Here is a 26,833-nt window from a genome sequence, read left to right as displayed (position 1 = left end):
GAATCAAGTAACACGGACAGTGGTCTCTCTAATGAATGTGACCTCTTAGACCCTACTTGTTAACTGACGCGAGTCATGGAAAGCCTAAAATAATAAAGACCCTGAGAAAGGAAAGAGCTGGGTTTTTTCCACCATAACGTCCTCCCACCTAAACAACATCACTTTGGCTTGCAGCTATGTTTATTAAGGGGCAAGTCTGGCGCCACACGCCGTGTGGTACTCCAGTGGCTCTGCACATAATGAAGCTCTCGGACACCCTGAAGGGAACCAAAATACCAAACTCTCCCAGAAGCCGCGCAGGACTCACAGAATGAATCAAAAAGAAAGCTGTTCCATGTATTGGGAAAGAAAACCAGCCTTTGAAAGGCAAATGCCAACTTTCCACAATACATTCCGGCCCACGGCCTGTGACTTACGTAGTTCAAAAGAGACCACACGGTACCTAAGATGGTAACCAGCCTACTTTCCAGAAATAATACCACCATTCCAAGACATAACGTTAGAGGTTTTAACTTTTTTTTTCTCATTTGATCTCAAGAATTCTGAGAAGGGCAAACACTTTCCCCATCTCACAGACGAGGAAACGGAACTCCTACTAAAGATGGACTCCCCTTGCGTGTCAACGGCGATCTCACACCCAGCGTATATAAATCAGCTCTCAGCTCCCCGTTCCTCCATCTTCCCCATTTCAATGAGTTGTTCCACTTGCCAAGGCCAAAACCCTGGTGTCATCCTTGACTCCACTCCTTCTACCACGCTACCTCATCACACCCTTCAGGGAATCACATCAGCCCCACCTGAGATACGTCCAGGATCCAGTCACTTCTCATCACCTCCACTGCTGTCATCGTATCTGACCCAGATTATTGCTAGAACCCCCAGAAATCCCCCCGCTTCCACCTTAGTCCCCCCAACATACATACTTTATTCTATTCTCTACACAACCAAGTTTTTTACTTCAAAAATACGTCAGATGAAACCCTTTTAGAAAACCCTCTGGTGGCTTCCCATCTCACCCGGAGTGGTTCATTATTGTATATATAGGATGAAACAGTATCTGCCATCCAGAAGATGCTCAGTGAATAATGCTGACTAGTAAACAAAAGAAAAATGGCCAAATTCAAGAGCCAGGATTACACAAATCTTCCAGGGCTCTTAGTAACAATGAGACCAGATTTATAACAGCAAATAATGCACATGGGAAGAAATTCTTTTTTTTTTATTTTTTTTATCTGAGAGAGAGAGAGAGAGAGAGCACACACAAGGTGGGGGGGGAGAGAGGGAGAGAGGGAGAGAGAGAGAGAGAGAGAGAGAGAGAGAGTGAGTGAGTCTGAAGCGGGCTCCACACTGAGCACAGAGCCCGATGTGGGGCTTGACCCCATGACCCTGGGATCATGAAAATCATGATCATCATGATTGAAATCATCAATCATGAAATCAAGAGATGGACACTCAACCAACTGAGCCACCCAGGCACCCCCAGGGGAAGAAATTCTTAAATCTTACTTTGAATAACTGAATCCTATCACACATAATCAATACAATGTTCAATTCCTAACAACAAATTCGTAAGAAAATATCATTTTATAAAGCCATGAAATCTCCCACTAAGTTATGTGAATATTACATATTTGGTAACATGGGACAATTGACAGCTTAATTATCACAGCACTGGTAACCAGACTTTCAGTGTGACTTTCTACATTCAGTAACGTGACGGCACTGCATCTCAAGACTACCATGCACGTAAATGACAAGGACTTTAAAAGACTCGGATCCAAGTACCTAGAAAAAGGGTGATAAGCATTTCCAAATCTCCCACACTGGCATTATATCAATCTTCTGAAACAGGAATTAAGTTTCTAGGGTATTACAAGTAACAGCAGAAAAGTTAGATTCAGAATTGTCTCCTACCAAAATTATAAGGACTCTCAGAGTGAAGTTAAAATGTTGATTGTTTTCAGATCAGAGTGAAACTAATGCTAAAATTATCCACCATTACAGAAGTTTCTCACTAAAATGTTTTAGAGTTAAAAACAAATTTTCTGAACTTCTTTCTTTAGTTCTTTCAAAAACATTCCTACTATCTGTAAAAAGCCTTAAATCTCCTAAATCACAAAAATAAATTCACAGAATTTTAACAGTTGGCCTTAAAGGAAACTTAATCCAATCCTCAACCTTCTTCCTCTTACAAATGAAAAGATACATGGTATGTAATAAGCGAACAATTAAAATGTGTTGAATGAGTGAAAAAACGAAGATCCGAAAAGGGTATATAACTCTTTTAAGGTCAGACAGTTAATGGAAAAATCCAGATTAACCAAAACTAGGTTTCTAGATTCTTTTGGAACAGATGTGGAAGTAGAGGAAACCAAGATTTGAAAACCTTATCTGGGTCCTCAGGAAAAACTTAACCAAAACTCATTTGAGCCTAAAATTCATTAGTTCTGTCACTTAGAAAAGCCCTTGATAAAATAAATGTTGCCAAGACCTATCTCCTTGGAAACCGAAAAGGCAGAACTGTCTAGGGTTTCTTTCTTCTTCTATACAAAGAATATTTAACACAGGACTATTTTCATAATAAGTAACTACAATTGTTTTGCATCAGCGGTAAAACAGGTGGCCTCTGACTAAAAGAAAAATCAGCCAGAGGAGGAACAGAACGCTGAAAAGGACCCTATCAATCACTAGAAGAGTTATCAGCCACAAGAGAGCAGGAATCAGACATTCTTTTGTCACCACAAGCAGCCACTAGCCCCTGGCATTATAGTGGGAGTCAATAAATACAGGATAAGTGAGTAAGTTACTCCTTAGAGATTCACCCATGTAGACATAAATTCATTTGGTCACCACCGAACAAATCTTTACTTCAGGCCTACTAAGTGCAAACATACTACATTTTCCTCCACAGCAATTCTACCAATGGCCCCTCAAGTAAAAGACACTCAACCAAAACTATCCTCACAGTTTTGTCAAGAAGATAACAAAGTATGACTTAAGTAGCCTAAATTACTTACTAAAACGGTCACTTAATTTGCTATTCTGGTTCCAATCTCTCTCATTCAGTTCATCCTGTACAACCGAGCCAGGTTAGTTTTTTGCTCTTTGCACATCCCAGAAAAGAAAACAGTGCTGTGGCTAAGTATTCTATCTTTGTATGTGGTCTACCACTATTCAATAAGCAGATGTGGAAAATCAGAATCAACTGACCTAGAATAGGAAAAGATACTGTCAAGGAAAAAAATGCCACCGTGACAGTTCTTATAATAATTGATACCACTGAGGGGCGCCTGGGTGGCTCAGTCGGTTGAGCGTCCAATTTCAGCTCAGGTCATGATCTCGCGGTCTGTGAGTCTGAGCCCCGCGTCGGGCTCTGTGCTGACAGTTCAAAGCCTGGAGCCTGCTTTCGGATTCTGTGTCTCCCTTTCTCTCTGCCCCTCCCCCGCTCATGCTCTCTCTCTGTCAAAAATAAACATTAAAAAAAAAATTTAATAATTGATACCCCTGAAAATCTTGAGATTACCACTAGAGGCTTCCCTATAACACTGTGATACAACTGATCCAGGGGGACACACATCCAATCTTCAAGATCAAGTCAAGGTCCATCGCCTTTTTGAAACTTTCCCAAGCCATTGGACTAGGTATCTGTGAAATAACTTTGTAAACCAGGAAGTACTGGACACACAGCTCTTACTATATGAGTTGCCAGCTGATAGCCTTGCATACATTCTACCATTTAAATCACTTTACTTCATTCTTTAAGTGCGTCTAATCCCCTCAAAAAAATGAAAAATTCTACAAATTGTTTTCTCAATTGTTGACTTCTCTATTCTCCATTACTTAACACCTAGAATGGCATAAATTAAAAGTGACATTCACACTTCCTGATTTTAATATACTGCAAAGCTAATATAATCAAGACAGTTCTGGTGCTGGCATAAAGACAAACAAACAGACCAAGAGAGTAGACAGCCCAGAAATAAACCCTTGTGTAAATGGTCAACTGATCTTCAACAAGGGAGCCAAGACCATTCGATGAGGAAAGGACAATCTCTTCAACAAATAGTGTTGAGAGAGAGTGAACTGGATATCCACACGCAAAAGAATTAAGTTGGACCCTCATCTTATACCATACACAAAAATTAACTCAAAATGATTAAAGACCTAAACATAAGAACTGAAACTATAAAATTTCTAGAAGAAAACATAGGAAGGAAGTTTCACGACACTGGTCTTAGCAATAACTTCCTGGATATGATGCCAAAAGCACAGGCAACAAAAGGAAAAATAGACAAATTTTTAAAACTTTTGTGCATCAAAGGATACAATCAACATAGTGAAAAGGCAACCCACAGAATAGGAGGAAATACAGGCAAATCATATATCTGGTAAGGGGTTAATATCCAGAATATATAAAGGACTCCTACGACTCAACAACAAAATGTCAAATAACCCCATTGAAAAATGGGCAAAGGATTTGAATAGACATTTTCTCCAGAGATGATATACAAATAGCCAACAAGCATATGAAAGACGCTCAACATCATTTATCAGAGAAATGCAAATCAAAACCACAATGAGATACCACCTCACACTCTTAGGATGACTCCTATGGAAAAAAAAAGAAAATAACAAGTGCTGACAAGGATGTGGAGACACTGGAACCTTCATACACTGCTGGTGGGAGTGTAAAACCACTGCGGTTTTACAACTACTATGAAAAATAGTATGGAGATTACTCAAAAATTTCAAAATAGAACTACCATCTGATCCAGCAATCCCACTTGTGTGTATATTCAAAAGAACTGAAAGCAAGGCCTGAAAGATACATTTGTACACCCATGTTCATACCAGCATTATCCACAGTAGCCAAGAGGTGGAAGCAACCAGAACGTCAATAAATGGATGAGTAGATAAACAAAATATGGTATATACACAGCATGGAATATTATTCAGCCTCAAAAGAAGGAAATCCTGTTATATGCCAACATGTATAAACCTTGAAGACTTTATGGTAAGTGAAATAAGCCAGTCACAAAAAAACAAATACCGCATGATTCCACTTATGTGAAGTATCTACAGCAGACAGAGTCACAGAAACGGAAAGAAGAATGGCAGTGGCGAGGGATAAGGGGAAAGGGAGAGGGGAACCATTTCATGGGTGTAGTTTCAGATTTGCAAGATGAGAAAGTTCTGAAGATCTGCTTCAGAACACGAATGTGCTTCACACTTAAAAATGGTTAAGATGGTCAACTGTGTCACATTTTTTTTTTTAAGACAGTAAAAAAACGTGAGGGGGGCCCAGGTGGCCCCCAGTCATGATCTCACGGTCTGTGAGTTCAAGCCCCGCGTCGGGCTCTGTGCTGACAGCTCAGGGCCTGGAGCCTGCTTTGGATTCTGTCTCCCTCTCTCTCTCTGCCCCTCCCCCACTCGTGCTCTGTCTCTGTCTCAGAAATAAACATACGTTAAAAAAACAAACAAACAAAAACGTCTAAGTGCCAACACAGAATTACCAAATTGGATTTTCACGTTCCACCTCCACTGCAGACTCGAAGCAGCCTGACCCTTTGAGGTGTTGGCACTCATTTCCAGAGATTTTTCCAAGTTGTCTTTTTTAGTCAATGGCTAGCACAGAGGACCAGAGGCTCTCTCCTTCTCACCCATTCAAAATTAAGTTTACATACTCCCAGCCAGCTGCTCTCTGCTTTAAGCCTACTACTGGTCTACCTTATTGTCAAGCAGAAGTTCAAAAATGATACAAAAACTACTGTGCTCTCCACTGGGTGGGAGAGAAGCATAACAGAATCATCCACTGAGTCTCTTCAACCCTCCATCCGCCTGATATCTCGCCTACTGCCCCAGAGAAAAGCCCTAGAGTTCACTGTGATCCCCCACCCTCTCCACCCAAGCACTTCCTGCTCCCCCAAAACACACATTCTATCCAAACTGCTGAAAACCACTATTTTAAAACACTGCCTTGAAAACGGCCTTCAGAACAATCCCACCGAAAGCAATTATTAGGCTGACGTTCTCGAACTCTGAATGAGCCTTTTCTGTGAACGCTGTAGCTCTCCATAACCTCATTTACCTACTGAAACATTTTGTTTTGCAATTATTATACCTCATTTCCTATTACAGAGGATTAGCACTAAGATCTTTAAAAAAATAAAATAAAGTAACAAGGAGACGCTCTGAAGAATCACAGGCACCTCCCAAACTAGAAGAGAGGAACCACACTGGGTCTCCACCGGGCCAAGCCATCCTCACAGGTTTCTGAGCCATGAGTCCAACCCCACCCCAAACACATACAGACACACAGCACACTCTCTTTACATAGGAAACGCCAGCCGCTCAGAAATTAGACTTGGGCAAAGTAAACGGGCAAAACCTTCTGAGGTTTTCACAGGAGCAGCCAGAATTAGGCCTAGGAAAGGGGAGGCGGTAAATCAACCACACACCAAGCTGCAGTGCAAGGAGAGGAACATGTATTTTTGAAGTCTTCTAAAGAAAAGCAGTTTGGGGGGCGCCTGGGTGGCTTAGTCGGTTAAGCGTCCGACTTCAGCTCAGGTCATGATCTCACGGTCTGTGAGCTGGAGCCCCGCGTCGGGCTCTGTGCTGACAGCTCAGAGCCTGGAGCCTGCTTCAGATTCTGTGTCTTCTGACCCTCCCCCGTTCATGCTCTGTCTCTCTCTGTCTCAAAAATAAATAAACATTGAAAAAAAAAATTTTTTTAAAAGAAAAGCAGTTTGGTTCCAACAAGTCACAGACTGACATTTCTTGCAAAAATCTGGGAAAACACTGCTTTCCACTTTTTTCCTAGGTACACATAGGTGAAGCCAGCAATACTAATCAAATTGGGTGAAAATTTTAGGACATGCAACTGATTTATAAGGATAGATCTTATAGGCCTCTCCTTAGAAGTACTGACTCTTCCTGAAAGCATGAGATACCACAGTTCAGCTGTCAGCTGCTTCTCTGAGAGCATCACGAGCCACAAAGAAACTTGTAAAAACCAACAGTCAGGGGCGCCTGGGTGGCTCAGTCGGTTAAGCGTCTGACTTCAGCTCAGGTCACAATCTCGCCGTCTGTGAGTTCGAGCCCCGCGTCGGGCTCTGGGCTGATGGCTCAGAGCCTGGAGCCTGCTTCCGATTCTGTGTCTCCCTCTCTCTCTGCCCCTCCCCCGTTCATGCTCTGTCTCTCTCTGTCTCAAAAATAAATAAAACGTTTAAAAAAAAAAAAAAAAAAACCAACAGTCAGTTCTGGGAACTAAGACTGTTAAAGGGAATGCAAGGAGCTCGTAATATATCCAACCAGAATACCTCTAGGCAAATAACTCTAGAATATGAAATAATAATAATAATAATAATAATAATAATAAAGGGACCCAAGGAAAAGAGACTGATCACAGTCAAGTCTGGATTACAGAAACGTGATCATTCACCATGAAACCCTTTGCTTTTCCTTTCTCACTAGCTTTCTTGTGAGCAGTTCAGAACTCATTCTAAAAGTTAGCAAGACCCTAAACCACGAAAACCAATTAATGATTGTACCTGTAGCTGTGGGAGAAGACGGCTTTATGGAGAAAGTGGAAAGAGGAATAACCAAAATTAACTATTGTATCTGCGAAAGTCATTTAACCTGGACCCGCTCTGGGGGAGGAAAGAGGAAAAAGAAGCCGGCGGGGGCCGAGGCTCCACGTCCTGTCCTGCCCGCCCCAGTTGCCTCCGAGTGACCCCTGTGCTGGCGCAAACCAGACAGCCTCCCTCTCCAAGCCTGCGCACTCCGACCCGCCTGCACGCTCCCGCCTCTCCTGAATTGAAAGAGGGAAATCTAACATTATGTAATTGCCTGTTTCCCACAATTTAAAGTGAGGCATACTATAATCCTAATTAGAGGGAGAAGTTGGTGCGACATGACAAGTAACAAATTAGAAATCTAAAGACCGAAAACTCTCATCCCAGACTTCCAGAAGCAAAGGGAAAGGGCCTCGGGGGACGCCGCGGCACACCCACCACGACACTGCTGGTGTAGGAGGGGCCGACTGAAACCGCCCCTGACGTTCCTCCATGGCATTTCGGGGTCATCCCTCTTGGTCTTCAAGAAAACACTCATGTTCTCTTTACCCTCCCCAGGCCAAAATTAAAGCAGAAGATGGATGTGGGCCGGCCCGTACCTCGGAAGACAGACCCCGATGGGTCTCCTTCCCCTTGTGCTCACAAAGCCAGTCACACACCTCATTCCATCCCTGGCTCAAACCACGTGTTGGAGAGATCCAGAGCGAAGGGATTCTTTCCCATGCTTCTGACTCACTCCAGAGCTCATCAAAAGCCCACCGGAAGAAGAAGACTTATCATGTACGGATAATTCATTTACATCTATGGAAAATTAAGTGCCAGACAGGTGTGTGGACTTTGGCTTTTTTTTCTTTTTACTAGCTAGACATAGAGGGGGGAAAAACAACTAATGAGGTCAATTTACTTCTTATGCCAACAAAGGATACTTTTGGTGTAAGAAGTGGATAGAAAGTTGGGTTGTCAATCTCAAGAGGTAGTGGAACACCCAGATTTTAAATAGCACCGGACGTGGAACAAAACACAGAGTTGTGGATGAGCACTGAAAGAATAACATAATGCTTAATCCTCCCAGGAAAAAGGAGAGCCCCTCATCTAAAGGGCAGTCACCCAACTGGCAGGGATATTTCTTCTCTCCTGGGTCGGATTACTCCAGCGGCAGGTAGGGTGGTGCTATATAAATAAATTGCATTTTCAGCAGGAAGCTCCTTCAACAAGTTCCTGTTTTATGTGCAATTATCCCTCCGCCTGACCCATCCTCCCCACCAAACCCCCACCGCCCGGTAACACTTACAGGCAACTCAGAGAGAAGGTCTCCAAGTTGCCACTGTTCCAGAAACAGGGAAGGTACAGCCACTTTCGTTTACAAATGAAAAATGAGATAAAGAAGGGAAGAAAATGGTAAACTAGAACAAATGAAGTTTGCCTTCTCTAAATTATGCTGAGTTAATAATATCTATCCTTCACCAAAAAAAAAAAAAAAACACACAGGGGGGAAGGCCTACCGAGCTCTACCATGTAGATATTTTAACTAACTCATAATTTCTTTTTCCATAACTTTGTAATTTGAGTAACTCTAAAGCTTACTTACCAAATACTACATCAATGCTGTTTACATAGCGTTTCAACCTTACTGTGGATTTTGTTTCCTTAAGCTTTGCTTCTTCTCATTGTAGACACTTAATCAACCCTGAACAATTAAGAGGAGGAGAGGGAGTAGTAAACAAATTTTAATCTAACAGACTCAAAGGGGAAAAAAACAGGAAACAAAGGAGTACAGTTAAATCTGGAAACCTGACTTCCAATCACTGCCTGATGGCTAACTAACTAGCTCTTCTATAACCTTGCACAAATCACTTCAACTTTCTAGGCCTCAGTTTCCTCACCTGTAAAATGGAGAAAATGGGCCAAATGATTTAAGTTTAAAATCCCTTCTAGCTTCAATAATCTATGAATCTGTCGATCAGGAAGAAAATGCAATTGCAAATAAGACTTTATGACTTACAAAGTACTTGCAAACATATTTTCTCATTAATTCTTGCAGCAAAGCTGTGAAACAAGCATTATGCCCATCTCTGCAGAAAAAGACAGTTTTTCCAAAAGACAGTTCAGAGGGTTTGATTATTTTTTAAGATCCCCTAGCCAGAAAATTTGAAACCCAGACCTTCTGAGGACAAATATTGGGTTCCATTATTTCAAAAAGTTAAAATTTAAAAATAATTGATTGCCTGCTATGCAAAACCTTTCTGGGGACATCGGCATATTATAATAATACCAAACCCGGAAAGGTTACTACAAATGGCCCCACTGGAATCACAGGGCCCAAGAGCACAACTCCCAGATAGAGGCACTGAGCAAATATTGCCTGACTCACCATACACCTCAAAAGATTAGGAATACAGTGATACTATGGGGGGAAATTTTTTTTTTTTTTCTGAATTTGAGGTATGATCTCCTATGATCTGATTCAAAAGATAGAAAAAAAAATAAAAACAGTAGAAAGAGGCATTCCATATCAGAGATCTAGCTCTCCATTAGAAGGATGAATCTATGTGTCTTCCTCAGAGAAACTCCAATTTGGTCAGTGAACCAAAAGCCCAAATGTGACAGGTCACCTGGAAATCTTCAGGATATCCATACTTTATACACACACTGTATCTGGACTAACAGAAATGATAACACAGCCATGAGGACTGATAAGAATCATGTTCTTATCAATCACTACATACTTTCCCCTCAATTGGAAAGATTCAGGGAATCTGTACTCTTACACTGTTCTACCTCTCATACTTCTGTTTCACAGCTCAAAGAGACAGAAAACAGCCATTTATTGAAAAATTCAAACTGCAAATTTAACATAGGATTTATATACGTCTCAACTCAGTCAACCAAGATCCCCCCTAAAGTCTACAAAACCACTAAGATCAAGCAATCTTCAATCTATGACTTTAAGGTTTTTTTTAAGTTTTTTAAAGTTGTTTTAAAAAATTGGTGGGGCAGAGGGCACTACAACAAAATTACTGATGTAATTCAAAGCAAAAGCAAAGTAAGTAAATACAAACGCCAGAAAGTAACAGTGAAAGAAAAGAGTTAAATGAATCTCAGTATACAATCTAAGCGAGGGGCTCTGGATTCATTACCAAGGGTTCAAGTCAACCTTCCCATAGGATCCTAACAATTGCCTGACACTTCAGATCTGAAAAGTTCTCTGTACTAGAACTGCAATTTCAAACCAGAGGAGCAGCACCAGGAACCGCAGAGAAGCTAACAGCAACACCTACTGACTATCTTGAGCCACTTGCCAAACTTGTTCTCTCTGTCAACTAGAGAAATCTAATGATACAATTTCAAGAGTCCTTTACTTAAGCATAATGAGATAAGAAAATAAGTTGTCACCCACATAAAGCCATCCATCCCCCAAAATCTCTTAGTTTGCCCTTAACCATTTATGAGCAAATCATTACCCAAGTCATTTTAAATGCACTGCTAATTGCTGATGCCTCAGTACAAGTAATTTATTCCATGGGAGAAATGCTTTAATATTAATATTCTCATTAATAACTGGCATGTCATCTACTACTTGGACACATCAGTGACCATAAACTGCTTTACGTAAACCTTTTATTTGAGACTACTGCTGTTACCACTGTTCTATATTATTCCCATCGTTTTTGGGGTTTTTTTTCCCCACCCTAGTTAAAGGTGACTTAATTGCAGCCTTCAAAAACTAAGAGAAAAGTGAAAGTCATTAAATCAGGATTATATAGAAAATTAATAGTTACTAAACTGGCTGCAGAGTATGATTCTATAGGACTTAATCTTGTACTTTTCCAGAAGATTAAGTCAGAGAATCTTTGCCTTGGATGAATATTCCATATGAGAAAAGAAGAGAAAGTTGACACTTAACTCCCACAGAGTACCAGTATAAAAACAATGGCTTTAAGAGTCTGAGTCAGAGTTTCAACATGAAAGGCTTACTTTATAGAGGAAACGCCAACCCCAGTTCATCCAGATAGACCTGGAACCCGATGAAAGACGACACCTTTACTCTGAAATTTGCATCGCATCACTCACTGGCTCCCAGTTTAGAAATATAATCGTCCAGCAGGTAGTAAGAGTTTCAGTGAATGTTAATCTCTAAAACACCCGTCATGAAAAATTAAATCTATTAAGGTAAACGCCGTCTCTAGGGACCATCAGTCCCCAAATGCTTCCCTTCAAAAACGAATACCAACAACTCAAACAACATCTTCCCTAAAGTGAGCCATTTCCCTTGTCTCTATATTTAACGAACGGTCAAACTCGAAATTTCAACCTGCCCAGTACGGCTACATGTCCACGCAGATATGCCGTGAAGCGATAGGGAGCCTCGCAAATTTCCTTTAAGGGCAGGAGAAGTTGGAAACAGATGAGGCTAAAGAGGAAAAGTTCTTTTTGAAGCACCCTCACGCCTCCCCAGCCCTCTCGAGGTTTACTTGCTCCAAGAAAAGCAGGTTAGAGCATCCCCTACTTTCCCTGTCCCCCGGACCCGGGGAGAGAAATTAACCACCCGCGGGCACCGAGCTCTCTTCTCCCTTTCCCATGACTAAACCCCTCGGCCTGTCCTTTCCAACGCAGCCTGCAAAGCGCTCACCCAGGTGACTGAAGGGGAAGGGTGCCCGGTGGAGACGAGAGCTGCCGGGTGGGCGCAGCCACCCCGACGGGGGCGCGGGTCTCCCGGCCTCTGGCGGAGGCGCTCTGCCGGTAGTTATGCAGATTCGGGTTCCTAGGTGCGTGCGCGCGCGCCGTGCGCGGTGCAGCCCGGACTCGCCCCCGCCGGGCTGCGCTATCAGCACGCCACCAAATCGGAAATAAAACTTTGACCGGCCTCCCGAATCCCGCTCCGGGCCCTGCACCCGAGCCCCGGCCAGAAATGCAATGGGGGGGGGGCTGTCAACAGTCCTTCACCCCCGCTCCCCTGCCCGGACCCGGGGCGCGGGAGCCACTTACCGCTCTGCCCGGCCTCCCGGTGCCACCGCGCGTCCGGGGCGCGTCCGCCGCGCGCTCTCCCTAGGGAGAAAGAGAAACCCTGTGGACGGTCGGCGCGCGCTCACTCGCCGCCTCCTCTGCGGAGAACGGCGGGCAGCGAGGCCGGGCCGGGGCGGGCGGCTAGCGGAGGGGGGCCCGGGGGAGGTGGCGGCGGAATCTGCCCAACTCCCGAGCTCCACTCCGAGGGGAACCCGGAAAGCAGGCTGGAGAGCAGCCTGTGGGGGCCGCGCTCCTGGAGGAGTGGGGGACGGAGGTGCCCCCGTCCCCGGGCATCAACTATTGTCTGGGCGTCCTGGTCCCCGCTCGCGCCGCCTCCGAGGCTCAGCGCCCCCCATGCCGCCCACCAGCCCCCAGGAGAAAAAGCTGGGGGCGGGGGCAGCCGGCGAGTAAAGCGGGTATGGGGTGGCTGGGGGTCCGGGGTCTTGGAGGTCGAAGGTGGACGCAGGGGAAGGGGACGTGCGTGCCGAGTGGGGGGAGGAGACAGGTAACTGCAGACGGGGGTGGGAAGGCCCGGGAGGACCGGTGGGGGGAGGAAATGGGGAGGGAGCCACGGAGGCGGGAAGAGATGGAGTGGCTGGGGGGCGGCCTCTGAAGCCCAGACCTGGCCCTCCCCGGGGACCCTCCTCCCGGGAAGTCGGCGCCGCACTGACTTTTTCGCTTACTCGCTCACGCACGCACTGAACTCGCTCACAAAGTTGCCGACGGTGGCGGCGCCTCACTCGCCCTTCCCTCCCTTCCACTCCCCTCGCCTCCCCGCCTCCCCGCCCCATTCCTTCCCCTCCTTCACTCCCTCCCTCCGCAAGTCTCGGGTGAGATCACCTCTGGGCCGCTCGGCACTGTGCTCAAATCTCGCGAGAGAAGCGGCGGCTCTGCCGGGCCGGCGGGGGAAGTAGGAGTTGGAGGAAGGTGGGGGACCGCGGAACTCCTAGTTGCTATGACGACGGCAAAGCCCTGGATTCCTGTCTCCAGCAGAGAGCCGAGGCTGCAAACGTGGGTGCAGTTTTCAACCTGCCCCCTCCCTTGCCAGACACCCTAATGGTGGGGAAATCGAGGGCCAGAAGCGAGAGGAGGATTTTTAAGCCTATTCGAGAGGACATCTGTAGAACAGCGTCATATCTGGCCAAATTTGGCAAATGAAGCTAATTTTTTCCCCCAGAGGTTCAGGGGGAGATTTCTGTCACAGAAGCCAGCACATATCTGTATCCCCAAATATCAACTGTATATTCAGTTTTTCAGCCCTCCCGTCTAATCTCATCCGCCAGCCTCCACTCCTTAGGCTCCCTCTCTCCTCCCTCCCCCGCCTCCCCATCACCACCACCACCAGGCTGGGCTCCTTGAGGATCTGGCAGCTTCTTCATGTTTGTGTTCTCAGCGCCTCCACAGACTTGGTACATAGTAGCTATTTACTTAATGTCTATTGGGGGGGGGGGGGGGAAAGGAGCACAGGAGTCTGTGCGTGTTCTAATACTTTCCTTTCACCCTACCCTGTAGAGTATGTATCTATTTCTCTATTTACCTTAGAAGGTAAGTTTCTGCTCCACAGCCATATTTTGTACTCTATTTCTATCTGCGCGTTTCTGTTCACACAGAATGTGTCTGTTTTTCAATAGTTCTAGTCCTTCCTTTCTCCATCTTTGTCTCATTAAAAAAAACCGGGGGGGGGGGGGAGTTGTTTTGTTTTGTTTTGTTTAATCATTAAGCTTTTCAGAGGCCTCCAAACCTACTTCAAAATGCTGCTAAGGGTAAAGACAAAATCTTTTCACACCCTGTTTCTTCTTTTAATCGTAGAAACTTTTCTTTGGGGGCTTTAAATAGTGCCTAAAATGGATGCTGTGAATGGAAGTTAAGCTTAAACTTTAGATTTCAAAAGGGATGAGTGAAAAATAGATTCCATGGTATAGTGAATTATATCTCAATAAAAAACTAATAAATCCCATTCCTACTTACATTAATATGAGAAAACTGTGATTTAATTCAATCCCACAGAACTAGAAAACCTAGGAAAGGGCATGAAGACTAGGCAGTTAAGACTCTTTTGGGTCAAGTGCAAGCTTAAAGCACTAGGTTGATGAAAGTTTTTACCTTAGAAACCTAAATGATACAGTGATTGAAAAGCACTGGCTAACTTCAGGAGACTAGGTTTGAGCTTTTCTGTGTCCCTAATAATTGAGTCTCCTTGAGAAGTCATTTAATCTAATTCTTCATCTGTAAAATGAGGGGATAGCCCAGATATGAGATCGTACAGCTTTAAAATTCTATAGCTCTTAGACCTATAAAAATTTCCAATAAATAACATATTTTCCATTTATATAAAAAAATAACAAATGAGTGTTTCATTTTATAGATCTGTTTCACAAAGTTATTTAAGTGTGGACAAGTTGATTTTAAAGTTTCTCTTGTCTCAACTATAAAAACAACAAAAATATTAACCATGTTACAGTAATTTCACAGGGAATCCATTGTTCAAGATTTGTTTTTACACTAACTCGAAACAGATTCCTTGTTATTTAATAAATACACTAACTCAAAACAAAGACCAAAACTGAATATATCCACATCCCACCAAAATAACTAGAAGGAGGTGGGAGGAAGAGAAGGAAAAAAGAAAGAAAGGAAGGAGAGAAGGAAGGGAGGGCGGGAGGGCAGGCCTTAAAATTACACACTGGTGTTTTTAATATAAATTTTTTTACAAAGAAACTCAATAGAGTATCATCATCCATCCCGTTGATGTGTTTTAAGGAGCCATCTTTCATAGAATAGTACACTGTTGTAAATCAGTAATTCATTTGCTCTGACTCAACTTGTAACATAATTTTGCCCTTAAAGGATGGCTGCCAATCTGTATCCATCCACCAGTACAGTCACAATTTCAGGGCCACCTGTTTTATGACTCCCAGATAGCCATTTGATACATTTGAAATAACTGATCCAAGTGCTAACCAAATCTATTAACTTTATTCAATGCTTATCAGGCTCAACAGTGGGTATAGGCCTCAGATTAGGAAGGGAACTTCCCTAACCTTCAGACAGAGTAGAATCCGAAAAATTGTCCCAGGGACCTAAAACTGCTCTTTCAAAGCCCCAGGCTACTATTTACCCTTCACTGATGACAGACCTTTCACTTGTTTACTGAAGGAGCTAAAGGTGAAATCCACCAAAGCTGTAGGTTCCAGTTGCATGTTTTCTGGGTCAGGCACTCCCTGTGTATCCTCTTAGCCTTCTTGGGATTTCACAATAGAAGACAACAGGCAACAGAAGAGTAAAAGGGTAGGAATAGAGTTTGCGAAGTACAAATTGTATCTCAACACCATTCCTGCCTCCTTGCTCTGGGCTCTTCTACCTACCTCTGCCTGACTCCCTCCCACATACACACAAGGGATGTGTAACCCTTCCTAGGGATGAGGAGAACATCTAGTCATTTCCTGTTCCTCCCTCCCAATTCCCTTCTTCGTTTGTTAGAACACATTCCCTCTGGTTATTCAGTTCTACACAACAAAACACCCTAACATATCCAATGTGGAATGAATTTTGACCCAGAAGCCTACCAAGCAAGCAAAAACTGATACTTTTTAACATTATAAACATCATTTCACATTTGCATATTTTTCAGTTAAAGTCTGGCATAGCCATCCCATTATCAGTTCAGAACTTTCTGTTACTGACTATGCATCTACAGGGAATTACTAACACATATTCAGAAAAATTACTCTTAACTATTAGAAAGGACCAAGGTGCCCCCAAATCATCCAAAATTAAGTTATATCTAATGCTGTTTCAACTTTAGGGTTTTATTGTTTTAGCCCTATGTGATGTAACTTGAGTTATCTGAATACTAGATTTCTCAGAACAGTTCAGTCTCCCATCTGCATGATAGTATTTATTATATGTTTAAATACCTACAACTTTATAATCAATTAACATTGCTTAGCAAAGCTTGTACACTTCCTTGTCTACTACCCAACTCTTCTAAAGGACTATTTCACACCTTCTCCCCCTTCATCAAACCTCTGGCTTATTACAGCTAATGCCCTTGCTTCTTGTTTCATTGATAAAATAGAAGCAATCAGATGACAACCTGGCAAACCACCTGCACCTGTCTGTGAGGAACTCTTCTGTCCTCCTGCCCTTGTGATGAACCCTCAGCGCTCTAAGCTAAGACTAACCTCTCCCACCGTGTACTGGTCCCATCCTCTCTGACCCAGAGACATCAATTCAGCAATTGCCTCCTCTCTCCTGCATCAGGAAATTCCCCTCTCTACTGAATCATTTCTAAGAGTGTCGGCATGCTGTATTATCTGCCATAGTAAAAAAAATAATAATAAGACATTTCCTAGATTCCATGTCGCCCTCCACTTCACTTTACCCCCAGAATCTCCGAAAGGTTTTGCCATGCTTGCTGTCTTCAGTTCCTCTCCTCCATTCTCTTGAATCCACCCTGGACAGCCTTTTACCCCTACCAGTCCAAGGAAACAGGTCTTCTCAGGGTCCTGAGTGACTGCCTTGGTGCTAAATCCAGCAGTCAGCGCTCATCCTCACCTCATGTGACCCCTCAGCAGTGGGGAAATGTTGCTCACTCTTATCCTTGAAGTACTTTCTTCATGTGGCTTTTAGGCTAAGAGTCTGTCTTGGCTCTTATTCCAGCTTTCTGGCCTTCTCAATCTTCAGTCTCTAAACTCAGAAGTCCCCAGGTCTCTAGAGACACCTTCTCTTTGTGGTCTCTTATCATCCTGTGGTTATCTCACCAATCTCATGACTTTAAGTAACATCCATATTCTGACTACCCTCAAATTTACATCTCTGGTCCAGACACCTCTCCGAAATCTAGACTCCTACATCTGTGAAAACTAATAAAGGGAAACCTCACTGACATGGAGTCCAGAGGCTAGAAGAGGGAGCCCTACCACTCAACCTCAATTACAGAAACAATTGTCAATTACAGACTCCCACTAGAAGTGTCAATTACACACCTTGGGCAGAAGAATCCTTAACAGGAAAGGATAATCAATTACAGGCCTCAACAGGGAAAAGATGTATATTGCATCTTCTACAAGAAATCCACTACTCCCACAACTCAGCCAATGAGAAACCATCATCACCCTGAACTCACGCTTTTCTCCAGCGGACTTCCCTTCCTCCATATTTTATTATTATTTTAATGTTTATTTATTTTTGAGAGCGAGAGAGAGACTGTGAGTGGGGGAAGGGCAGAGAGAGAGAGAGAGACACGGAATCTGAAGCAGGCTCCAGGCTCTGAACTGACAGCACAGAGCTCAACCAGGGGCTCAAACCCACGACCCGTGAGATGATGACCTGAGATGAAGTCGGACACTTAACCGACTGAGCCAGCCAGGCGCCCCATGGACTTCCCTTCAAAACAAGTCCCCGTAACTTCCTCCTCCTTCTGCATAAAATACTGTCGTTCTTTGTTGGATTTGCCTGTGGTTTCTCCATAACTTGCTTGACCTGAATGTAGTTCTCCGTTATTCCTGAGTAAACCCATTTTGTTGGTAGATCAACTGATGGTTTTATTTTTAAGGTTAACACATCCATCTCCTAGTTAACATCTTCAACTGGATGTGTATTAGGTATGTCAAACTTCACCTGTGTAAAACTGAAAAGCTCCAGATATTCCCCGCCCCCTCCCCCCCAAAAAACAGTTCCTTCCTACAATCTTCCCCACCTCAGTTAAGGGCACCCTTCCAGAGCTTCAGAGGTTTCTGTTCAGAGCAAAAGTCCGGGGTCATCCTTGACTTCTCTACTTCTCTCACGGCACATATCCAGACCATTAGTGAATTCTGTTGGCACTTCCTTTAAAATATGTGTAGAATCCCATCACTTTCTACCAAATGCAAGTCTCTGGTTCAAGCCTTTTCTCACTTGGATAATCACAATATTCTCCCTAGAGGTATCCCTTTCTGATCTCTCTATTCCTGCCCTTTCCCCCCAATAATTGTTCTATATACAGGACCTACGGTGTGGAACGTAAGTAAGTCAGATCAGGTTACTTCCCTGCTCAAAAGCCTTCAGGTTTTCTCATGTCATTCAGAGAAAAAGCCAAAGTTCCCATTCTGGACCAGGGAAACGTTCTCTCTGACTCCCCTGTACAGCACCGACTTCATCCCCTTCCTCTGCACCCCGCACACCTCCCCCTAGGCTACGAAGGCTTCTCTCTGTTCCCTTGAATACACCAGACACTCTCCTGCCTCCAGGCCCTGCATTTGCTGTTCCCTCTTCCTGAAAAGCTCTTCCCCCAAATGTCTGTGTGTCTCACTCCCTGAGTTTCTTTAGGTGTCTGTTCAAAGGTCACTGTTTTCTTCATTTGCCTGCTTGCTCCTGGTGCTCTTTCTTCTTAACCGTGTGTTATTTTGTAGGTGTCTCTCTCTCTCTCTTGCATTCATAAGGTAAGATCCCCAACACAGGAGTTGATGTCTGCCTTGTTCGTGCTGTATTCCCAGCACAGTGCCTGGCGTGTATAGAGTAGGCCTTCAATGCATGTTTGTTGGATAAGCAGGCAATGCTGTTTTAAAGACAAACGTTTCCCTGGTCCAAGTCTAAAAAAGACTTGCAGGGTATGGTAGACAGACTAATTCCCCCTAAGATATCTGTGTCCTAATACCTGGTCACCTGCCATGGCAAAAGGGATTTTGCAAATGTGATTAAAACCTGGAGACAGGGGGTCCATATCTTAGGGTATCTGAGTGGACCAATGTGTAATCACAAGTTTCTCACAAGAAGGAGGTAGGATGGTCAGAGTTAGAGTCACAGGAGATAAGACCGTGGAAATAGGGTCAGACAGAGATTTGAAGATGCCACACCCTGGCTGTGATGATGGAGGAAGAGGCCACGAGCCAAGGAAGGTAGGCAGCCTCTTGAAGTTGCACAAGGTGAGGGAAGGAGACTCTCCCCTAGAGCCTTCAGAAGGATTTGTAGCCCTGCCGACACCTCGATTGTAGCTCACTGAAATCCATTTTGGGCTTGCGACCTTCAGAACCGCAAGATAACAAATTTGTATTGTTTGGAATCACTAAATGAGAATGAGAAAGAGAGAGAGAGAGAGAGAGCACAAGTGGAAGAGGGGCAGAGGGAGAGAGGGGGGAGACACAGAATCCGAAGCAGGCTCCAGGCTCCGAGCTGCCAGTGCAGAGCCTGACGCAGGGCTCAAACCCCCGAACCGTGAGATCATGACCTGAGCCGAAGTCGGATGCTCAACCGACTGAGCCGTCCGGGTGCCCCATGTCTTGTTCATACTTAAGTCCCCACTGCCCAGCACGATTCCTAACACAAGCAAGGCGCTCCATGAACGTTTGTGGAAGGAAGGAATGAAGTTTAACAGCAGAGCAGAGTCAAAGCTTCCATCCTGATGGGGTGGCGAAATCACTTACCTGGCCTCACCTTACCCCAGAAAGGGAAGAAAGCATATCTTTTAGGAAGCCTCCTTGAGCTTTTTGAGTCACAAAGATATAGGGCCAAAGGGTAGGAAGCCAACCCCAGGCTTAGGCACCAATATCGGCGACAGAGAATGAAGACCAGTCACAGGGGGCCTTGTGGATACGTTAAGGAGCTTGGTCTTTCTTCTGTAAGCGATAGGGAGCCATTAAAAGATTTTCAGCAAGGCAGAGGTGTATTCAAATTTGCATTTAGGAGGCATAGCACACATAGAAATCCATGGGTCAGAGAAGAGGTCAGAACTAGAGTCATAAATGTGGAAGGCAGTAGCTTATAGTTGCTGATATATTGGATTTAGATAACTTTTTAAAAATTTTTTAAACATTTATTTAGTGTTGAGAGAGCATGAGTAGGGGAGAGGCAGAGAGAGAGAATCTGAAGCAGCCTCTAGGCTCTAAGCTGTCAGCACAGAGCCTGATGCAGGGCCCAAACCCACGAACCAAGAGATCATGACCTCAGCCAAAGTCAGACACTCAACCGACTGAGCCACCCAGGTGCCCCTAGATAACATTTTTTAATGTTTATTTATGTTTGAAAGAGAGAGAGAGAGAGAGAGAGAGAGAGAGAGAGAGAATGTGAGTGAGGGAGGGGCAGAGAGAGAGGGAGACACAGAATCTAAAGCATGTTCCAGGCTCTGAGGTGTCAGTACAGAGCCTGACTTGGGGCTTGAACTCACAAGCCAAGCAGTGAGATAATAACCTGAGCCAAAGTCAGACACTTAACCCACTGAGCCACCCAGACATCCCTAGATAACATTTTAATTAAAAGCACCCTCACAAATTTTCTCTCATTCTCATAGGTATGTTCTATTGAAACATACTCCTTGAGCTGTTCATGTCATTCCTGGTTTGCTGATGATTTTCTTGCTAACATGGGTTCAATAAAAATCCCAGAAGGACTGAAAGTTCTGGCTCACCAACCCTTTTGACCTTTTTCTACATCAGCATCAGCACATACTACCCCAGCTATACTTTTTTTTTAAAGAAATCTACCTTCTCTGAACCATTTCAAAGATTTTTTTATTCATTTCTCCAGTAGTATCTCATTTCGGGGAGCTCTTTGTGCTGCTTAAAATAATGTGAACATTCTCTCAGGAGCTGGAAATTTCCTTCCAACTAACCCTGTCTCTTTATTCCTTTCATCAGATTCCATGATCAAGAATATGTCGAGAAGGAAGGTGGAAAAAAAGGTCTCCCTCCACTCCCTTGTCTTTTTAAATCCCTAGAAATGAAAAGAGGCTTGCTCATGACTTGGAAGTGATGGGCTGTGGCCTCCCAGAACCATCTGCCTCCTTCCATTGCCAGCCAGAACCACCGCAATGTTCACAAGAACCCAGGAGCTGTGGGAGCTCTCGAGTTGCACCTGTCCTGTGGGATCCAAGGAGAGAGCAGATTCTGTAGCGGTCACACATTGTGTGTTCATATGCAATTAAGAAACATACGTAATGAGGGTGACTGCTTGTGGACATACCAAAGAGCATGACAGGCATGTTAAAGCCATCCTAGCCTTTATTTGGGGGCAAAGAGGAAACAATGAATATGCTGATAGTTCAAATATGTTTAGGGTCTTAAAACAGCTCATCACTTACTCTGAACTTTACAAATCACTTTTCAGAGATGAAGTTTGTAAATGTCTCTTTCCATCTCATTTGACCTTAACATTTGAGGGGTAGTGATGAGTATACTTACTCAGGTATGAGAAATAGCCAAGGCCACTACATGTAATTTTTTACTTATGTTGCAGATACTCAGCCTGTGGAGTGGAGGAAAATCTACTAAACTTTGGATTCCAGCTTGGATTTCCAGATGCTAACTCAACCAGATCAACTGTAACTTTAATAAGTTGTTTAATGCTTAATTTTTCTGGACTTTTGTTTCTTTAAACACAAAAGGAGAGGGCAAAGAGCCCATCCCTTTGGACTAAATGTTTGTATGTTGCCATGTTAGCGTCTTTCATGTGTCTATATGCTCCTGGTCAAGAATCTGAGGTCTGGACTTTTGCTCCTGAGCAAGCAAAGATTCCTGAACCTCCCTTCGTTTGCATTGATCTCGCCCTTCCAACTATGGTCTTTACTTTCCCCTGGCCTCTCCTGCCTCCTACCCATCCTCCACTCCCAGCCCCATCCCAGATGTCAAAGGTCACCACAACTCTTGCTGGAAGGTTGGAGAGGGGCAGAGACTCGGGACAATCCCGCAGCCTAGTCCTGTTGTGCTCTTGTGGTCGGTGCCACTAGAGTGGGTGTCATTCTCACTTGTGGCCCGGCCAGCCTGTGCCAGCTGCTCCAGTTGGCTGTGGGACTCTCGGACCTGCTACTCCCAGCTGCTCCCACTCTTAGTGCCTAGTCCCTGGGCTGCTGGGCAGTTATGCTTTCTTTGTTCCACATTTCCTCTGAGGACGGCTCAAATCACAATCCCTGCCAAGTAACTGGGGACTACTTGAAGATTCAGGATTGGTCTATAGAAGCCATTGAAATCCCCCCAGCTGGGACTGATATTAGGGGAGCAAAAATGAAAGTGTCACACCTACTGGTCTTCACCTGAGGGCAGTTCTGCATGGTGGGGTCAGAGGTACCTGGCCTCACACCCCACCTCTACCTCCACACGTTCCATGGCTTCAGAACAAGTTACTTGCCTAAGCCTTGGTTTTCTTGCCTTTATTTAATTTTATTTTTTAATGTTTATTTATTTCGGAGAGAGGGAGAGGGACAGAGAGTGAGCGGGGAAGAGATAGAGGGAGACACAGAATCTGAAGCAGGCTCCAAGCCCTGAGATGTCAGCACAGAGCCCACTGCGGGGCTCGAACTCAAGAACTCTGAGATCATGACCTGAACTGAAGTTGGACGCTTAACCGACTGAGCCACCCAGGTACCCTGGTTTTCTTGCCTTTAAGGTGGGAATAATATTCATGATTGTTTATTTACTTACTTAATGTTTGTTTACTTTTGAGAGAGAGAAAGAGCAAGTGAGGGAGGGGCAGAAAGAGAGGGAGACAGAGGATCCAAAGCAGGCTCTGTGCTGACATCAGGGAACCCAGTGTGGGCTCGAACTCACCAACCGTGAGATCATGACCTGAGCCAAAGTCAGACGCTTAACCAACCGGGCCACCCAGGTGCCCCACATGTTTGTTTTTTTAAACACATGGTTGTTTTGAGGATTAAATGAGATAACATGCATTTTTTAAAGATTTTATTTTTAAGTAATCTGTACACCAACATGGGACTCGAACTCACAACCCCAAGATCAAGAGTCGCACACTGTACCGACTGAGCCAGGTGCCCCGAGATTACACACATTTTCTTAGACTCTGTGGGTTGATTATCTAAAAGCCATGCACAACCCCCTTTTCCCTCCTTGTCCTCCATGTCTTTCCAGATTTCTTAAAGCCTTCAGAACGAGCTTACATAAAACAGGGAAACTTCTGGAAACCCTGAGCTCCAAAAGATATTAACACAATAAAATACAAATGCAGAAATGTAGAAATACAGTGCCCTCCAAGCTCTTTCCATCACTCTTGTGCTATTCTCTCTGCATCGCCTGCTACCGCGTTCTTTCTGCACAATGGTTTCCTTGACTTTCTTTGGCCACATAAGGAAAATACCTCCCCGATTCATTCCAGACTCAAACATCTCCCAAGTTTGCAAAATACCCGGAGAGAGAAGGACCTGACTGATCAGTTGCCTGCCTCCAGACCAAACAACTGTGACCAGCAGTCTGAGGCCATGTTGCACAAAATGGCATGGAGGATCCATGACAAGACCTTGGGGGTGACAGTTCCCAGGAAGAGGAAGAGCAGACCACAAAAAAAATGAAGGGTGGAGGGGTTATGTGAGAGGTATAAGACTAGGCTTCATCCCTCAAGGAAATTATCATATACGTAGCCGGGGAGAAGACAGAAATATTAAGTCTTCAATTAAGTTTCAATTGATTTTGATGCCAAAGGGGATAATGTAAGGGGAAAAAAACCCCAAAACGATCAATAGTGGTGGAAGAAATCTTGTGCTTTTTGAGATCCAATCAATAAGGCCCTGCAGCTCTCTCTGCAAGGTATCTGCTCCTGGGGACTTCCTCCCCTTACAAAGCTCTAGGCCTCACCCTTCCTTCTGTCTTGAAAGACAAGATGTAAAAACACTTATTCAAAATAAAAGATGGTTAGGGGACAGGCTTTATCAAACAGGGGAACTATTTAAGGCGGGATCTTTCTGCCCTGGGCAGGAATTAATGGAATTAAGGCTAGAAGGGGGATTGACTATAGTGTGCAAATGAAAGACGTTACCAAAGAGGATAAAACAGGATTAGTGGCATACTTAGAATTTATGGAAAAGAGATCAAGAAGTTAGTGATGGCTCCATGAAGCCAGCGGATCTTAGCTCCTGTGGTGAAGATGAAGGGAGGCGGGACATTCCTGGAGGGAGAAACAGTGAGCAAAAGAACTGAGGTCAGGGGCGCCTTGGGCGACTCAGTCGGTTAAGTGCCGGACTTCAGCTCAGGTCACGATCTCACGGCTCATGAGTTCGAGCCCTGCCTTAGGCTCTGTGCTGTCAGTGCAGAGTCTGGAGCCTGCTTCAGATTCCGTGTCTTCCTCTCTTTCTGCCCCTCCCCTGCTCATGCCCTGTCTCTCTCTCTCTCTCTCTCTCTCAAAAATAAATACACATTACAAAAAAAAGAACTGAGGTCAGAGTGAATGTGGCATATTTGTGGACAATCACACACAAGGGAGTGCAGGGCAGCAGTCCCTAACCGTGGGATGCTCAGTAAAAGCACCCACTGTGCCTGTTAAATGTAGATTCCTGGGCCCCAGGTGCAGAGATTCAGCTGTAGTTGGTCTTGAGAGAGTCCTGGGATTAGACATGTTTAGTAAGCACCTCAGGGCTGCCATAGGTCTACAGAGCACGACTTGAGAAACGCCACCATTGCCCATTAGACAAAAGAAATGGCTTCTCCTTTTGAGTATGTGTTCACTCTGCGACAGCAGCTGTCAGACTACCAGGTCTCTTCTGATAGCTTAGGAGAGCTGCACTGAGCCAGTGCCCCTGCAGGCTCTTCCTGGGGCTACTGTGGTCCCTGATCCCGAGAGGGGCCACTTGGTCACCAGCTGGTCCGGCCTTCAGTTCACAGCCTGTGCATTGCGACACCCAGCTCAATATGCAGCAGAAACAGTCTAGATGGTGAACACTTCTTAGATAATGCTGCTGTTTCTATGTCTCACCGGTTCTTTTAGTTGTCTTTTATTATCCAGCCAAAGTGATTTTTATATAAACTTAATAATCGGCATTTGTGTAATAGTAAAGAGTGATCTATTTGTATCGATTTTAAAAAAGAGGTTGTACGTTTAAAGAGTTTTCTATTCCAAACTTCCCAAGAGTTGGTACTATTAATTAATCATACGTTATTTCTTTTTCTTTGTAAGCCACTTTTTATCTCCTCTCCTGCAGTTCAATCCACATAATTTCCATTAAGGTATCATTCTACAGCAAGAAAACAGAGTTAAGAACTAAGTCACATCGTTTTCAAGGTGTTGGGACTGAAACTGAAGTTTCTTAATACCCTACCCAAGGGTTTTCTTATTAGGCCATTATCTTGTCATTATTTTATTCTTGAGTTGTTCCCTTCAATTACTTTCAGAAAAAATTAAAATGCTAATAAGATGTTTTCCAGGCCTTTGAACCAGAAATCCCAAGTACACACAGAATGAAGATAACTTTTCACTGGCCCTCCCTCTTCTCTGCTTGAATTTCTCTTATTCTTCAGCCCGTCTGCAGTCGGAATTTTGCAACCATATTTCTCTAGACCTACTGTAAGGGCAGGACAGGAAGGAATCTGCTGTGTGTCGTTATGCTCATTAGTTGGGAGGTTCTCGCTCCATCGTTACCGTGAACAGGCTTTGAGTCTTCTATCTAATTTCCATCCAGTCCCATTCTATTAGAAATGTGACTACTATTCAGCAAGCAAACTCTTCCAATAACCAGGAGAAAGAAACATGATGACTCAGTCCTCTTGGGCTCCAAGCACTGGGTGGTGAATCAGACCAACTCAGATGAACAATAGTTATAAGTAAAGTGGCTCTCTGGGATGCTAACCATACTCCAGGCTGCTCTCTCAGGATTGTGTTCTGCTTCTGTGTTATTACGTAATAAGTTACCCTCAAACTTAGAGGCTTAAAACAACCACCACTGTATTATATTTCACAATGTTCGGGTCAGAGAATTCTGGCAGAGCACAGCCAGGTGATTCTTCTGTTCCAAGTTGGTAGTCTGGAGATTTCACCCATCTGTCTACACCTTGTTGGGTATGGGTGGGAGGCTGAATTCTGCGGGCACTGCTACCTGGCTTCTTGAGCGAAGCAGTCTCAGGGGAGTCGGAGTTAGCCGGCAGACCTTCCAGAAAGGGTGTTCTGAGGGACAGGAAGTGGAAGCTGCCAGCATCGTAAGGTGTGGGCCTGGAAACTGGCCTATTACCTCTACCATATTCTCTTGGTCAAGCAATTGCATCACCGGCCTATGTAACAAGAGAGAGGAATGGTAAAGACTCTGTGGCCATCTTTAATCCATCACGGATCTTGTTCCCCAGACATTTGTAGAGCATTTGTAGTAAAGCCCAGGCTCAGTGCACAACACGGGCAATATGGGGCAATGATACCACACTCCCTGCCACTGACGAGTCTACAGCCTAGAGGAGAAGCTGATGTATTATATAGTTCCTGTTCATAAACTTTCAATAATTCTCAAAGACAATAAATCAGTGAAACCAGGAGTCAATGTTAGGAGATAACTTAAAATGAAAAAGAGAAAA

The 26,833-nt window shown here is 44.3% G+C and overlaps 1 protein-coding gene across 11 annotated transcripts in view; it reads right to left on the bottom strand.

The window, feature by feature from the left end:
* SIPA1L1 (signal induced proliferation associated 1 like 1) overlaps nucleotides 1-13,324 on the bottom strand; it is a 362,552-nt gene extending 349,228 nt beyond the window's left edge. For 9 of the 11 annotated variants that reach the window (XM_042943670.1, XM_042943676.1, XM_042943662.1 and 6 more), the window contains exons 1-2: nucleotides 13,250-13,324; nucleotides 12,561-12,620 (exon numbers count right to left, since the gene is read on the bottom strand). The gene's annotated coding sequence lies outside the window, so the exon portion shown is untranslated. Of the gene's footprint in view, nucleotides 1-12,204; nucleotides 12,346-12,560 lie in introns of those variants that run through there. The other 2 variants (XM_042943664.1, XM_042943668.1) reach the window with 2 other exon arrangements.
* Nucleotides 13,325-26,833: the final 13,509 nt, after the last annotated feature.

This window comes from Panthera leo, chromosome B3 (genome assembly GCF_018350215.1).
Source record: "Panthera leo isolate Ple1 chromosome B3, P.leo_Ple1_pat1.1, whole genome shotgun sequence".
NCBI classification, from domain to species: Eukaryota; Metazoa; Chordata; class Mammalia; order Carnivora; family Felidae; genus Panthera; species Panthera leo.
Note: the sequence above shows the minus strand (reverse complement) of the source record. Positions and strands in the feature narration are given on the sequence as shown.